This window comes from Lissotriton helveticus, chromosome 3_1 (genome assembly GCF_964261635.1).
Source record: "Lissotriton helveticus chromosome 3_1, aLisHel1.1, whole genome shotgun sequence".
Taxonomy (NCBI): Eukaryota; Metazoa; Chordata; class Amphibia; order Caudata; family Salamandridae; genus Lissotriton; species Lissotriton helveticus.
In genome coordinates, this window is record NC_136061.1 from 320,052,982 (window position 1) to 320,066,522 (window position 13,541).

General features: G+C 43.7%; 1 protein-coding gene across 6 annotated transcripts in view; it reads left to right on the plus strand.

The window, feature by feature from the left end:
* The window catches only part of LOC144822412 (multidrug and toxin extrusion protein 1-like), an 887,289-nt gene that overhangs the window by 444,376 nt on the left and 429,372 nt on the right, over positions 1-13,541 (plus strand). The gene's annotated exons all lie outside the window — the stretch shown is intronic.

Genomic DNA, 13,541 nt, shown 5'->3' on the forward strand with positions numbered 1-13,541 from the left:
CTTTTGGGTCTGGATTTGTTAAAACGGTTATATGCGACTTTGTATTGCTCTCCTGAAGGAGTGGAGCTTACGTTAGGTCAGAGGGTTATCTCTCCTATGTACCTATCAATGGATAAGTTCCCACCGGAATTGAGTTCTCTTCCTGCGTCTTTATGGGCAACAGGTCCCAATGATGTGGGCCTGTTAAACATTCCACCCTATGTGGTCCAGTTGAAAACGAATGTTCGATTACCGCGTGTACCTCAGTATCGTATCTCTCTTGATGGTGAGCGAGCGCTATTAGCGATCGTTTATGACCTAATTAAAAAGGATGTCATTGAAGAAACTCGGGGAAATGTGTGTAATAGTCCTGTGTTACCCATTTTGAAACGAACTGATCCATCTAAGCCTCCTGTGTACCGTTTTATAATCGATTTGAGAGAAGTGAATAAAATCGTGATCCCACAGTTTCCTGTGGTGCCTGATATCACGGCCTTGCTGACCCTGATTCCAGCTTCTGCCTCCTGGTTCACGGTGATCGACCTAAAGAATGCTTTCTTTAGTATTCCGATCGCTGAGGAAAGCAGAGACCTATTCGGATTCTCATTAGGAGGTCGCTGTTTTAGATTTAAACGCGCACCACAGGGCTATTGTGAGAGTCCATCGATCTACAGTCAAGCCCTTAAAAGTCAAATTGACGCATTCGTGTTACCGACGGGTGCGGCTTTGATTCAGTATGTTGACGACCTGTTGGTAGCTGCTGATACTGAGATTATTTGCAGATCTGCTACAGTATCATTGTTGCAACATCTATGTGACCTACATCACAAGGTGTCACCTTCCAAGCTGCAATATTGTTGTCAAGAAGTAACCTACTTAGGTCACTTATTGTCAAAAGAGGGGAGAAGGTTGACCCCAGAACGAATTGCAGCGATTGCTCGAATGACTGTGCCAAAAACTCAGAGAGATGTACGTGCCTTTCTAGGTATTACATCATACTGCAGACAATGGATTCCGATTTTTTCATTATTGGCGAAACCATTGTTAGCTCTTACGTGCAAGGATGTTCCGACTCCTTTGCCTTGGACTGAAGAGTGTCAGAAAGGTTTTTCTGAATTACGTGATGCGTTGTGTTCGGCTCCTGTGTTAGGTACCCCTGACTACAGTAAGCCGTTTACACTATACGTTCACGAGAGGGATGGCTGTGCGTTGAGTGTCTTGACGCAACAATTTGGCGACAAACAACGTCCATGTGCATATTTCTCTTCGACCTTAGATCCAGTGGCTAGAGCATTGCCAAGTTGTTTAAGAGCAACAGCGGCAGCTGCGCTGTCTATTCGAAAGTCTGCAGGTCTGGTCATGGATAATATGCTCACGGTGATGGTCCCGCATGCAGTTGACACTCTTTTGAACCGGACAAAAACCCAGCACCTGACGAGTGCAAGGTTGTCTGGCTATGAGTTGACACTTTTGGCAAGTCATATTAGGATAAAACGTTGTAATGTGTTGAACCCAGCAACATTGTTGCCGATCAGCATGGAATCAGGTGATGTAGCACCACATGATTGCTACTTAAGAACTGAAGAAGAGACGAAAGGTCGTATTGACCTGAAAAACACTCCATTGGTAGATCCCGATGGTACTTTGTATGTTGATGGTTCATGCTTTAAGTTGCCGAATGGTGATGTAACGACTGCGTATGCTGTAGTGACATTGAGTACGGTTGTGGAAACTGCGAGATTGAGTCAGAATTCAGCTCAGGCGGCTGAATTGATTGCGTTGACAAGAGCGTGTGTGTTATCTAGAGGAAAGCGGGTGAATGTGTTTACCGATAGTCAGTATGCATTTGGCGTAGCGCATAGTTTTGGTTGATTGTGGAGAGAAAGAGGATTCTTTACGTCGCATGGCACGAAGATTCAGCATGGACAGCTTGTGAATGACCTTTTAGATGCACTCATATTGCCTAAACAGGTGGCAATAATTAAATGTAGTGCGCATCGGAAAGTGACAGATGATGTGGGCCGTGGTAATGCGTTTGCGGATGAGACTGCTAAAGAAACAGCCAGAGATCTGACAAATCGAATGTATGTTACGAGCTCAGTGAGATGGCCAGCGGAGACTAGCATGTATGAAGACACAATTGAAAGTGTGAAGGAAATACAGAACGAGGCCACTGAGATGGAAAAGACTAAGTGGAAAGAAAGCACGGGGAAGTTAGACGGGAATGGATGTTGGGTTGACTTGTCAGAAAAACAGAGATGGATGTTACCGGATGCATATGTGCTTGCTGTTGTTACAATGGCCCACGGCACAGCACATATTAGCGCGAAAGGCATATGCAAGTTGTTGTCTCCTGTATGGAAGAATGATGGGATTACTAAGTGTGCGGAGAGAGTGGTTAAGAACTGTATGGTATGTTTGATGTATAATCCTGGTAAGGGCACCCCCACTCCACCTGGTCACTTTGCTCCCCCTACATGTCCCTTTGAAGTTATCCAATTGGATTTCATCCATATGGAGAGATGCAATAATCTGAAATATGTTCTAGTTGTGGTTTGTGCGTTCTCCAGATGGATTGAGGCCTACCCTCTTAAGGATAATACTGCCTTTCAACAGCAAAAATCCTGCTCAAGGAATATTTCCCTAGGTATGGAATGCCACGGATTGTATGGTCAGATAACGGAAGTGAGTTTGTGGGAAGTGTGATGAAGAGTGTGTGTCGTGGCCTAGGCATAGTCCAAAAATTTCATAGCGCTAATCATCCTCAGTCGGCTGGTTTGGTGGAAGGATATAATGGCACCCTGAAACTGAAACTTGCCAAAATCCAGGCAACGACTGGTTTATCGTGGCCGGATGCTTTGCCTTTAGCTCTCTTATCGACCAGGGCAACCGTGCACTCTCGAGTAGGGCTTAGCCCACATGAGATTGTGTTCGGCCGTCCTGCGAATATTTGGGGAGTTCCGAGGCCTAAGGAGTTTAATAGAATTGAATATCCAATGTTGATTGACTATCTTTATGATCTGACTGCTAAATTGAGCTTGATTCATCAACAGGTCTTTGAAGCTTTACCGGCACAAAACTGAGGGACCTGGTCATCGGCTCCAACCAGGTGACTGGGTGCTTACCCGAAACTTTGGACGAAAACGCAATCTCGAGCCAAGGTTCGTGGGACCCCACCAGGTGTTACTGGCAACAAGGACGGCGGTTCGACTGGAAGGCAGAAAGCATTGGGTGCATGCCACCCACACCAAGAAAGTTCCGTTTCCTTTGCCAGCAGATGCATGGATCAAGAAAGGAATCGCCTCTACAGAGACCAGTACGGTCCCGCGTTTTATACCATTTAGTGATGCTCAGCTTATAGAGACCGATGTAGTGCAATCAGACATCCCTGTTGAATCAACCGAAACTCTACCTACGTCATCACTAGTGGAGAGTTCAAGTCCTGGATTATTACCTGAGCAATCGAACACTGCTTTGCCATCTGAACCGTTGTTTGAAGAACAGACTCGACCCAGGAGATGTCGATATTTTCTTCGACCACGCAATAAGGACAAATAACATTTCTTTTATTATTTTTGATTTTACATTACCCCCCCTTACATTTGCCTTGAATATTGTGGACATTTTATATTGTGTGTACCCTTTCCTTTTCGTGCAGCTAAGAGACTTATATTAAATTGAATGCTCAATTCATTTAAAACCTATCATCTGGGTTGGCCGTAGGGCCGTGCGGGTACTTCCTTCTGTTTAGCAGGTTATTGACACTAGGTCGATTTCTTTTGTCGATTTCTGGGAACTCCTGGGAATTGATAATCGCTACTCAGAACGAAGTGCGTCAAGAACGCCACGGACGGTTTTTAGAGGATGGAATTTACTATGCTGTCGAAAAGAGAGGAAATGTCGGCACAAAGATCTAAATTGCATAAGGTGTTTCGTACAAAATGTTTTTTGTTTCAGATTTTTATATTATTTCTAACTGTTTCTATGCTATTGGTGGGTGGAGTGTACTTTGGGAGTCAGTTACTATTGGATACCATTTCACCTACCTCTCCTCCTCATGATCTAAATTTTGTTCCCACTATTTCTCCACATTCTTTCCATCTCCTGCCCCAACATGAACAAGTCAGACGTGCGGAATTTATGAATAATTCCTTTGTTCAACTCCTGCATCAGCATCAGTTGGTGATGAATACTACCAACTGTTGGGTGTGTGGGTTAATGCCACATACCATGGATAAGGGTATTCCGTATTTGGTTCTTCCTTATAGCTCCCAAGGGTCGGCTCGGGCATTCCAAACAATGTTCCGTAGTGCACTAGATTCCTACCCCCATCGAGAACCACGCTCAGTAAACCTTGGTCCTGGTCCGTACCACAAGTTTTTGGCGATAGCTATTGCTGATTTAGATAGAGACATTTTTGATGCATCGCTCATCCCAGAGGAGGAGGTGCGAGCATATAAGGATCTGAGTGAGATTGAGTATAGTATATCAGTGGGAGATAGACAGCTTAAGAGCTCGTCTCCGATTTGGATCGTACCTCACCTTGGTCACTTCTGTCTGCAAGGTCTTGGTCAAAATCCGAGAGCTTAGTTTGGGAAGAGTGCTTGTACTGAGATGTATGTCTTACCGATGCTCTCTTCCCCTGTCTTTCTGACTGCCAAGGGTACTTATTTTGTGTGTTACGATCGTGCTTATACATGGTTGCCTCGTGATTTCTCAGGCACCTGTTATATCGCGAATCTTCTACCACCGACTTTTTCCGTTGCCTCAGACTATCACAAGACTAGAGTTGTGAGAGGCGTTATTAGTAGAGAGGATGCTGCTGGTCAAGAGGCAGGAGACTTCTTTAAGGGTTTCCTACCGTTTTGGGGTCCTATGGTTAATAGTAGGAACTTGAGACAGCTGACTCGTGTGGTTGAATCGACTGCTAATATCACTGCAAGCGCCCTTGGTAACCTGACAGCAGAGCTTCAAGCGGATAGACTTATGACGCTACAGAACCGTATGGTTCTAGACGTTGTACTAGAGGTGGTGTGTGTAAGGTCATCCATTCGAGTTGTTGCATTTTTATACCTGATAATGCTCCAACTGTCTATCGAGCCATCTCAAAGTTGCATAAAATCTCGGAGTCCATACACGTGGATGAGGGAGATTGGACGCTTCTAGGATGGTTTTGGGGCCTAATGTCAACCTGGGGTTGGAAGATTCTGATGATTATAGGGATTGTGGTGACGTTTCTGTTCACGTGTTGTCTTTGTGTGCAGTGTGGTCCTGCCTTATGTGGCCTTTGTGCTACTACGTGTATAAGAAGGCCACCTGTTACCAAAGAGGCATTGATGGATAGGATAATGTTCCAGCAACACCTGAATGATCTGATGAATATTGAAATCCATTCTGATTTCGACTAGTGCTTGCCTACATGAGGGCAAAAGGAGCGTCTGAGGTTCCGTGAGAATCGTTATGATGTTGTGGACATGATCAATATGGGCAAGTTTGGTATCTATGAACCGTAAATGACGAGTTTAGTAAGTGTACGCGTTTTCGCTACACTACTTGGCAGGGTTCGCCTTATTTACGCGTTTCTTCATCTGAACCCTCGGGTTCCATTTTAGATACGGCATCCATTTTGTTTCTTGCCCTCACGTAGTTAGCTAGCAGGCAATTGTCCGCGTCATGACCCTTAGTTCCCAAGCCTTACGGAAGACGCATATTCCTTTCATGCATCTTTTATGACCAGGGGAATGACATTGCAAAGGCAGATGGCTCCGCTTGAGGGTAATCTTGCTGTGCCGGTCTATTGTTTCAGCCGTGCATGTGCTAGGATCGAATCCTTTGATCCTGTGATCATGCTTCCGATATTACCCTCACACTCTTTTCTCTACTGTTGTCTGTCTTCCTTGCAGCTGTTCTTGTCTCTTTCTTTCGTTCGTTTACAACTAGAGTGTAATGTGCCTAACGGTGAGAAGATGTGCTTTTACAGTTGGGAACCGGCAATGTTACTGTAATTATGTTCCGGGTTTCAAGAAGTCCTTTTGAAGTTTATTGTGGGAACTGAGTTGTAACCTTCTGTTCGTATGTTGTGCAATGACGAAAATGTGTATAAAAGGAGCGATCCACATTTGCAATTTGAAGCAGACTCTCAGAACCAACACTCTGTTGTACTTCTTGTGACTTTTGCCTCCCTGCAGTAATAAACGCTGATCTTTGACGCCGAAGGAAGTGTCCCGTGTCTCTGTCATTTGTGCGCTGAAGAGGTATCCCACGAAGGTTTCAGGTGTTGTTCCCTGGCACCGCTGGACCTTAGAAATAGTCCAGTCCTTCATAGGGGGCGCTCTGGACATAGGAAGAGTATAATTTACTATTCTAACTCCAGTGTGTGCAACAGTGGGGAAGGTGTTGAAATAGTAAATTATACTATTCCTTAATTTAGAGCGCCCTCTACAGCAAGTTGTTGTACCGACTTGCATTGTAATGGTATTGTGATGTAACAAAGCGGTTGTTGTAACAATTGCATTGTAATCGCATGCGTTGTAACGCATGCAATGTGATGGCTGTTTCCCGACACATGCAGCAAATGCCCCATGACAGTTCTTATAGCCCACCGGCAACCGCATAAAACATTTCTGATTGCCGCCCGCGGTACATGCGGTCAAGTCACGGCTATTAGGAGCCAAATGGTGACAATAAAAAATTCATTGGAAATATCCAGTGTTGTTTTATATTTTTGGCGAACAATGTTAGTCACCAACGCAAAGCTGTGTGTGTTTTGTACTGCAAATGTAAGTACGGGACTGTTTAAATGTCTATAATCTAAAACTATACGTTTGGTTTCAATATCGGAAAAAAGACATGGGGCCATTTGGCCCCGTCGACCGATAAGGGGCCGAGACAATCCACTGAAACAGGGTGAGGAAGGGCGCCATTAAACCATATAGTATGCTCCCAAGCTTACAATGGAACTTCAAGTAAACGATATTCATGAAAGAAGTTATCCTTTCCATCAACAGTGGGAAACCTAACCCAGGAGTTAAAAATTCATAGATGAAACACAGGGTTCAATGACACCCTGATCTTCCAATTAGGTCAAAATATCACTCGCGTATGATTTTGCCTCACACTTGATCGGATATTGTGCTTGTGGCTGTGGCATAGATCGTAAAGGAATTTCAGGTACGGGTGAATCTTTATCCCAGCCCACCTGATTACGATACACAGATGGCGCTAGGGCTAATGCCCATTCCAACGCGTAAACTCAGGAGTTTCACGTCCTCCCCTCTGGAAGAAGCCAAAACAAATGGAGGAGGCCAATCTGGCTCCGCCAACAGAATGTCATAAGAGGAGGTAAATCATTAACAACAACAGAGGCTGTCCAAAACCCCTGAACCAGGGACGATTAATAGTAACACCTAACAAAAGGTTCAGGTACAACAATTAAATAACAATTACAACTACATACGAAAAGTGATTCGTACACAAAATGAAAAAAAGAGAAAAAAGAGAAAAGAAGCCTATATTTCCAAACTAATTTCAAAAAAATATTCTTAATTTATTAGACATACAAATTCAATAAAAACTCCAAGTAAAACAAACGCTCACAAAAAGTGTTGGCAAAACAAAAACAACCAATTCACATTACCAAACACGTGGCTAACATACAAACATTACATGTACAAAAAGAACAACATAGACGAATATAATGTGTCCTTCACAAATTATGGCCACAGAATGCGTCAACGGCGTTTCGACCGCTGGTAAACTATGCGGTCATCATCAGGACAGACAATAATTAGAGCCTTTTCAACAACAGCATAAAAGCCAATCATTCAAATTTTGACGGCAGGTGCGATACATTTAAAACTTATTAGATAGGTCAAATCTCCTCATAACAAAATTCGAGGAATAATATAGCGTTTGCATTCCGATATATCACAGCAAGCAAAGTCCATGCAGAGCATTTAGTTATGGCTCAGCATTAGCCTAATCAATCGGCATAAATTTGTGGATACGACGGGACAATTCGCAGCAGTACTCCACTCGAGTGTACTGCTGCGAATTGTCCCGTCGTGTCCACGAATTTATGCCGATTGATTGGGCTAATGCTGAGCCATAACTAAATGCTCTGCATGGACTTTGCTTGCTGTGATATATCGGAATGCAAACGCTATATTATTCCTCGAATTTTGTTATGAGGAGATTTGACCTATCTAATAAGTTTTAAATGTATCGCACCTGCCGTCAAAATTTTGAATGATTGGCTTTTATGCTGTTGTTGAAAACGCTCTAATTATTGTCTGTCCTGATGATGACCGCATAGTTTACCAGCGGTCGAAACGCCGTTGACGCATTCTGTGGCCATAATTTGTGAAGAACACATTATATTCGTCTATGTTGTTCTTTTTGTACATGTAATGTTTGTATGTTAGCCACGTGTTTGGTAATGTGAATTGGTTGTTTTTGTTTTGCCAACACTTTTTGTGAGCGTTTGTTTTACTTGGAGTTTTTATTGAATTTGTATGTCTAATAAATTAAGAATATTTTTTTGAAATTAGTTTGGAAATATAGGCTTCTTTTCTCTTTTTTCTCTTTTTTTCATTTTGTGTACGAATCACTTTTCATATGTAGTTTGTCCACATCAGTTTCAGCCATTTTGTGTACGAATCACTTTTCGTATGTAGTTGTAATTGTTATTTAATTGTTGTACCTGAACCTTTTGTTAGGTGTTACTATAAGAGGAGGTAAGGCTGTCCAAAAAGACTGCCTTAATCGTCCGTTTTATATCACCATCAATTTGGAGGACTATGTCATAAAGCCTATCAGGGGGTGCAACTCGTGTATCTGCTGTTTCCACTCTGATGAAATTATCAGTTGCTCTCGCCTCCAGACAAGGACGGAGTGCCTCCTACACTATGGTAACTTCCGCTGTGCTGTCGAGGAGTGTAACCGGCCATTTCCAATTGAGGAGTAGGGATCTCACTGCCTGAGGAATATTTTGCTGTTAAAGCAGCAACTTTCTTCTTCTGAAACAGGGCACGATACGGAGGTGGTCCCTCTGGTTCGGATTTTATGTCAAACTGTCGTGGCATGTTACATCGTTGTTGAGTCGTCTCGCCTTGTCTGCGATCCTGTCGCTCTCCGCCACTGAACTGTAAATCCAATGTTTCTTGAAAGGAATGAGTAGAGCTCGGATCAGGAACCTGAAATGTCTCTGGTGTCTTAATTTTTGAGTGGTGACAAAAATCATATCTTCGTTCAGAAGCATCAGGTGTTGGTGAACCCGCACGCAAATCTTGCTTCTGCTGTTGCTGCCGCTGATTTCTATTTCAGGCCTTTGTAGGATGACTGGACACCCCTACTTCGCAGGCGGGTCTTATTCTGTGGTGAGAAAAAAGGTCTACTCCCAGATTATTGCTCCCTAGGGACTTACATACGTTCGTAATAATTCACGTTGTTTGTCCACATCACTTTCAGCCTTCAAGCGCTGACTCACCCGTAAGCTCACTGCTTCTCCCTTGATGTTAGCAAGAATCATATCAGAGACAAAAGGAAATACTCCACCTAACCTCATCCCCAACTCCAGGGTTGACTCCACCCCATGTTCATCTTGAACCTTCATGAGAACAGTCGGAAACACGGTCATGGAGGGGGTGCCAAAACACAGAAAACAAACTGCCGCAAACACAATCCCCCAAGTGGTGAAATCAGCCCGATTGGGAATATGGCCTTTAGGTAAGCTCATTGTGAGGATCCTGTGTTTATACCCAGGAGAAGTATGTGGAAAAACAGTTTCAAGTTGCTCAAACGTTTCAGCCAACCAGTAAGGAAAATCGTCCCTGTTCTGCAGTCGCTTCCCCATCACTAAATTAATCATGATATGACTAATAACCATGCCACCACCATGCCCTGGTGGCTGAGCTGCGCCAGCTGGAGCCGCCATCATATTTTGAGGCAAATATTGTATGACACTACTGTGTATATGAATTAACGATGTGTGTAAAACGCATAGCTCTGCGTGTAAAACACCAAGATCATTTGGATGTTGTGTAAATCCTGCCAAAACTGGCCATGTGGCCCCATCGACCGATAAGGGGCCGAGACGATCCACTGAAACAGGGTGAGGAAGGGCACCATTAAACCATATGGTATGCTCCCAAGCTTACAATGGAACTTCAAGTAAACGATATTCATGTAAGAAGTTATCCTTTCCATCAACAGCAGGAAACCTAACCCAGGAGTTAAAAACGTTGAAGCAGAAAGCTGCATCCGCCTCTGCCACAAATATAAAATCTGCTCCCACAACTGGGACTCCGGCGGTTAAGAACACCAATATTAATTGCCATTACAGAAACAATAGCGCAACACTAGGTCAAATATGAAACAAATCTAAACCTATTAAAATTAAAGCTTGAAAAACCTATCAAAATTCTAATATAGGAGGTGAACTCAACGCACCACAGATGTCTCTGAAACTGGTGAGGTGGATTGTGGACAAGCACAAGCGCTACTCTGGGTTCTCGCAAATAGGTACCAGACCAAACATTGGTGGTGCATTGTTGCAGGGAGTCTGCACATACAAAGAACTATGCGCAGGAATATGGACCTCAGTGTATAGGGGCTAAGCCTTCCCACCAACTTAGTGCCCATGAGAGTGGAGAAGCGTGGCTCAGTGGTTAGAGGCGGCAGACCCGGAAGCTGAGATCGACTGTGGACCAGGGTTCGATTCCCCGCCTCGGCGGGTCTCGGGCTCAAAAATTCCACGGACTTGACAATTCTCGCTCTGGTGCCTACTCAACTCACGGGGTCACACTCTGCAACTCTGGGCAATAGCTTGCTTGATCTCCACTACGGCCCCTCGCGGCGGGATGCCTGGCTTTCACCTTGTGGACACCCTGCCTGGGTTTCTCACAGGGGAATACCAGGACGGGTTCCCTAAGCAAGCGCCGGGACGCTTACGGGCAGCTGTGCGCTTTACAAGTCCAACACATTTACACACATGAGCCCAGTGTTGTGTGGCGATTTAGATTCCGTATGCATTTTCCCGATTCATGCCCTTATGTAGGTACAATTCACCTTGCCCTTATATAGGCATAGAAATCAAGCCCTTATTTAGGCATAGTCTATGCTACCCAAATACAGGCATGGCTACTTCCATCCGTTAATCTACATCACAATGATTTCTTGGAAAACCAGACTCTTAAGCTGAAGGGATTTCCCCTAGCCTGGATATTGATTTCACCAAGAAACTCATTATTATGCATGAACAACTATTCCTTAGGGATTCATCCATGATGTTCATATGACCGGCTTTAAGTCAAAGCTGTCATTCCTAAACACCTTCATGGTATAAATATACCTTTACTTGCTATAGCAAAGCACGGTGTGGTTCGGTGCAGTTCGACTACCTACTTGCACGACGCAGCTCGCTACAGCAAGTTCCGAAGGAAGTCAACTCTCCAGCTGATGCACTGATCAGAAGCTGTCATCCTCTGCCGAGAAATCCAGCTCCAGTGTTTCTGACTCCCCTTGCGGGGTGTTGGGAAATCGAGTCCTTGAAAGAGATACCAACCTCTCTCATTCTAAGGTATGGCGCTGATTAGAACCTAGAGAAACCTTTGGCAATTCTTGGCAAAAACTTACTTCTTCCCTCGTACTAGACCTAGGTTAGGTAGGCGTATTTTAGAAGCTCCAGTTGAGTATTTTACCCTGTGTTATTTATGTATGTATGTTTACATGTCAGAGCAACAGACCATGCTATTATAGTATTATTTTATATAACTGTTTACGCTGTATGCATTATACTTTCCATTCTGTCTAACAATTGTAGCAGTTCACCTCTCTTGCATGAGAAAGAAGACTGTTCAATAAACCCCTTTTATTGAAACGCCTGTCTCTCTATTTTCTCTGCAACTCTGTAGAAACAAAGCATGCACAATTGACTGAGTAAAATAGTTATCTATTGTTTCCACGACTCTGTAGATACGCTTTATTCTTGGGAAACAAAGTTTTCATGTTTATGAGGTTGTCAGAAACGAATCCCTTCTTGTGTATTCAAGAAATTTTCTAGTGACCTCTGAGCTAGCTGGCACTCACAATTAGGTTTAGTAGTCTCGATAGAGACATACTGACCTCAGTCCTATGTCATATCTATAGGCTATATTATTCCAATGCGCAGAGCCTATTTGGAGTATAGGAACTACACTAAATGGCACAGGACCGACTAGCTATAGTGTCTCACTCGCTCTCCTACAAACTCACGAAGAAGCAAATGATTAGACACCCCAGAACACAACACTCCCGGATCTCTCAGGAATTGCAGTAAAAAGACACACCTTTTCGCTAACACTCTCGTACCTGTCCACAATAAGATCTGACCGAGACATGAATGAAGTTTAAAATGTTTATTTTAACTATCGTACTCTAACATGCAGTACATGGACCACAACAAACAGAAAAATGCATAAAACTAATGTAGTTAGCATTGCAGCTAGGCCATGCATCATGAAGGGAGATCTCATCATATAAAGACAATGGAGAAAGGACTATAGTGCCTAACCTCCCTCCCCTTGGTAAGAAGAAGTATTATTATATAATAGAAGACCTCTGGGCTTTTGTCAGCAGACCCTATACCTTAGACTATAGCTGTATTTCTACATCATAGGTGTGTGTTGCTCTTCTCCCTGGAAAGGTCCCTCTCCAAGTGTGTGTCACCTAAACATGTATCCCCGTAATATCAAAGTAGGAGTCTCCAGCAGCAACTGCATCAGTATGTTTTGTCTAGGTGCTGTGGCCTGACCAGAACAGAATAACAAGGGGCATTGTTCATCGACCTTGCTCATAATGTTCAGACTGAACTCCAGGAACAAGCAGAGAACAAGCACAGTAGATGGTTCTCATGTGAAAGGCATGAACAGAGTCGTACAAAAATAAAGCCATGTAGTAACGTGTGCAAAAGCAGCATCAAGGCTGCAGAGCTCATACTAACTTAGAAAAGTCGATCATGTCCCTATCGGCCCGTGACACCATACTTCCTCTCAGGCATGACCTATTTCTGTATTACTCCTAAGAACAATCATGTAGTAATGCAGGTATAGCATACATCATCTCAGGTATCATACCTCCTCTCAGGCATGATCTATTCCTCTAGTACACATAAAAACAAGGGAGGCAGTGCTTTATAAAAGCAGCTTTTGTGCATTTACTACTTATCACCTCTCTGCACTGTCTGCCACCTTCTCACAGCGATGTGAGTTAAATTGATCTTACTACGGGATGTTTTTACTATATGTCGATTTGTCTTTTATTTCTCGTTTATTCCTTTGTTTTCTAATCTATTTTGGGCTCCCCACAAGCAGTTTATATATCGAGGCAGAAGCAGTGGCCAATATCCCCTCGGCTACCCCAAGAGTCCTGCTGCATGTCTACCCACTGTGACTCCTCTGGGTGGGTCTGCACAGTGGCATCCGCCCAGGTGCTTTAGGACATGAGCCAGCAATGCAATCCAGTGTGAAATGCCCTTTAGACTCTGGGGCTTCCAAAACCAACAAGGCTCCTCAAATCAAGAGTCA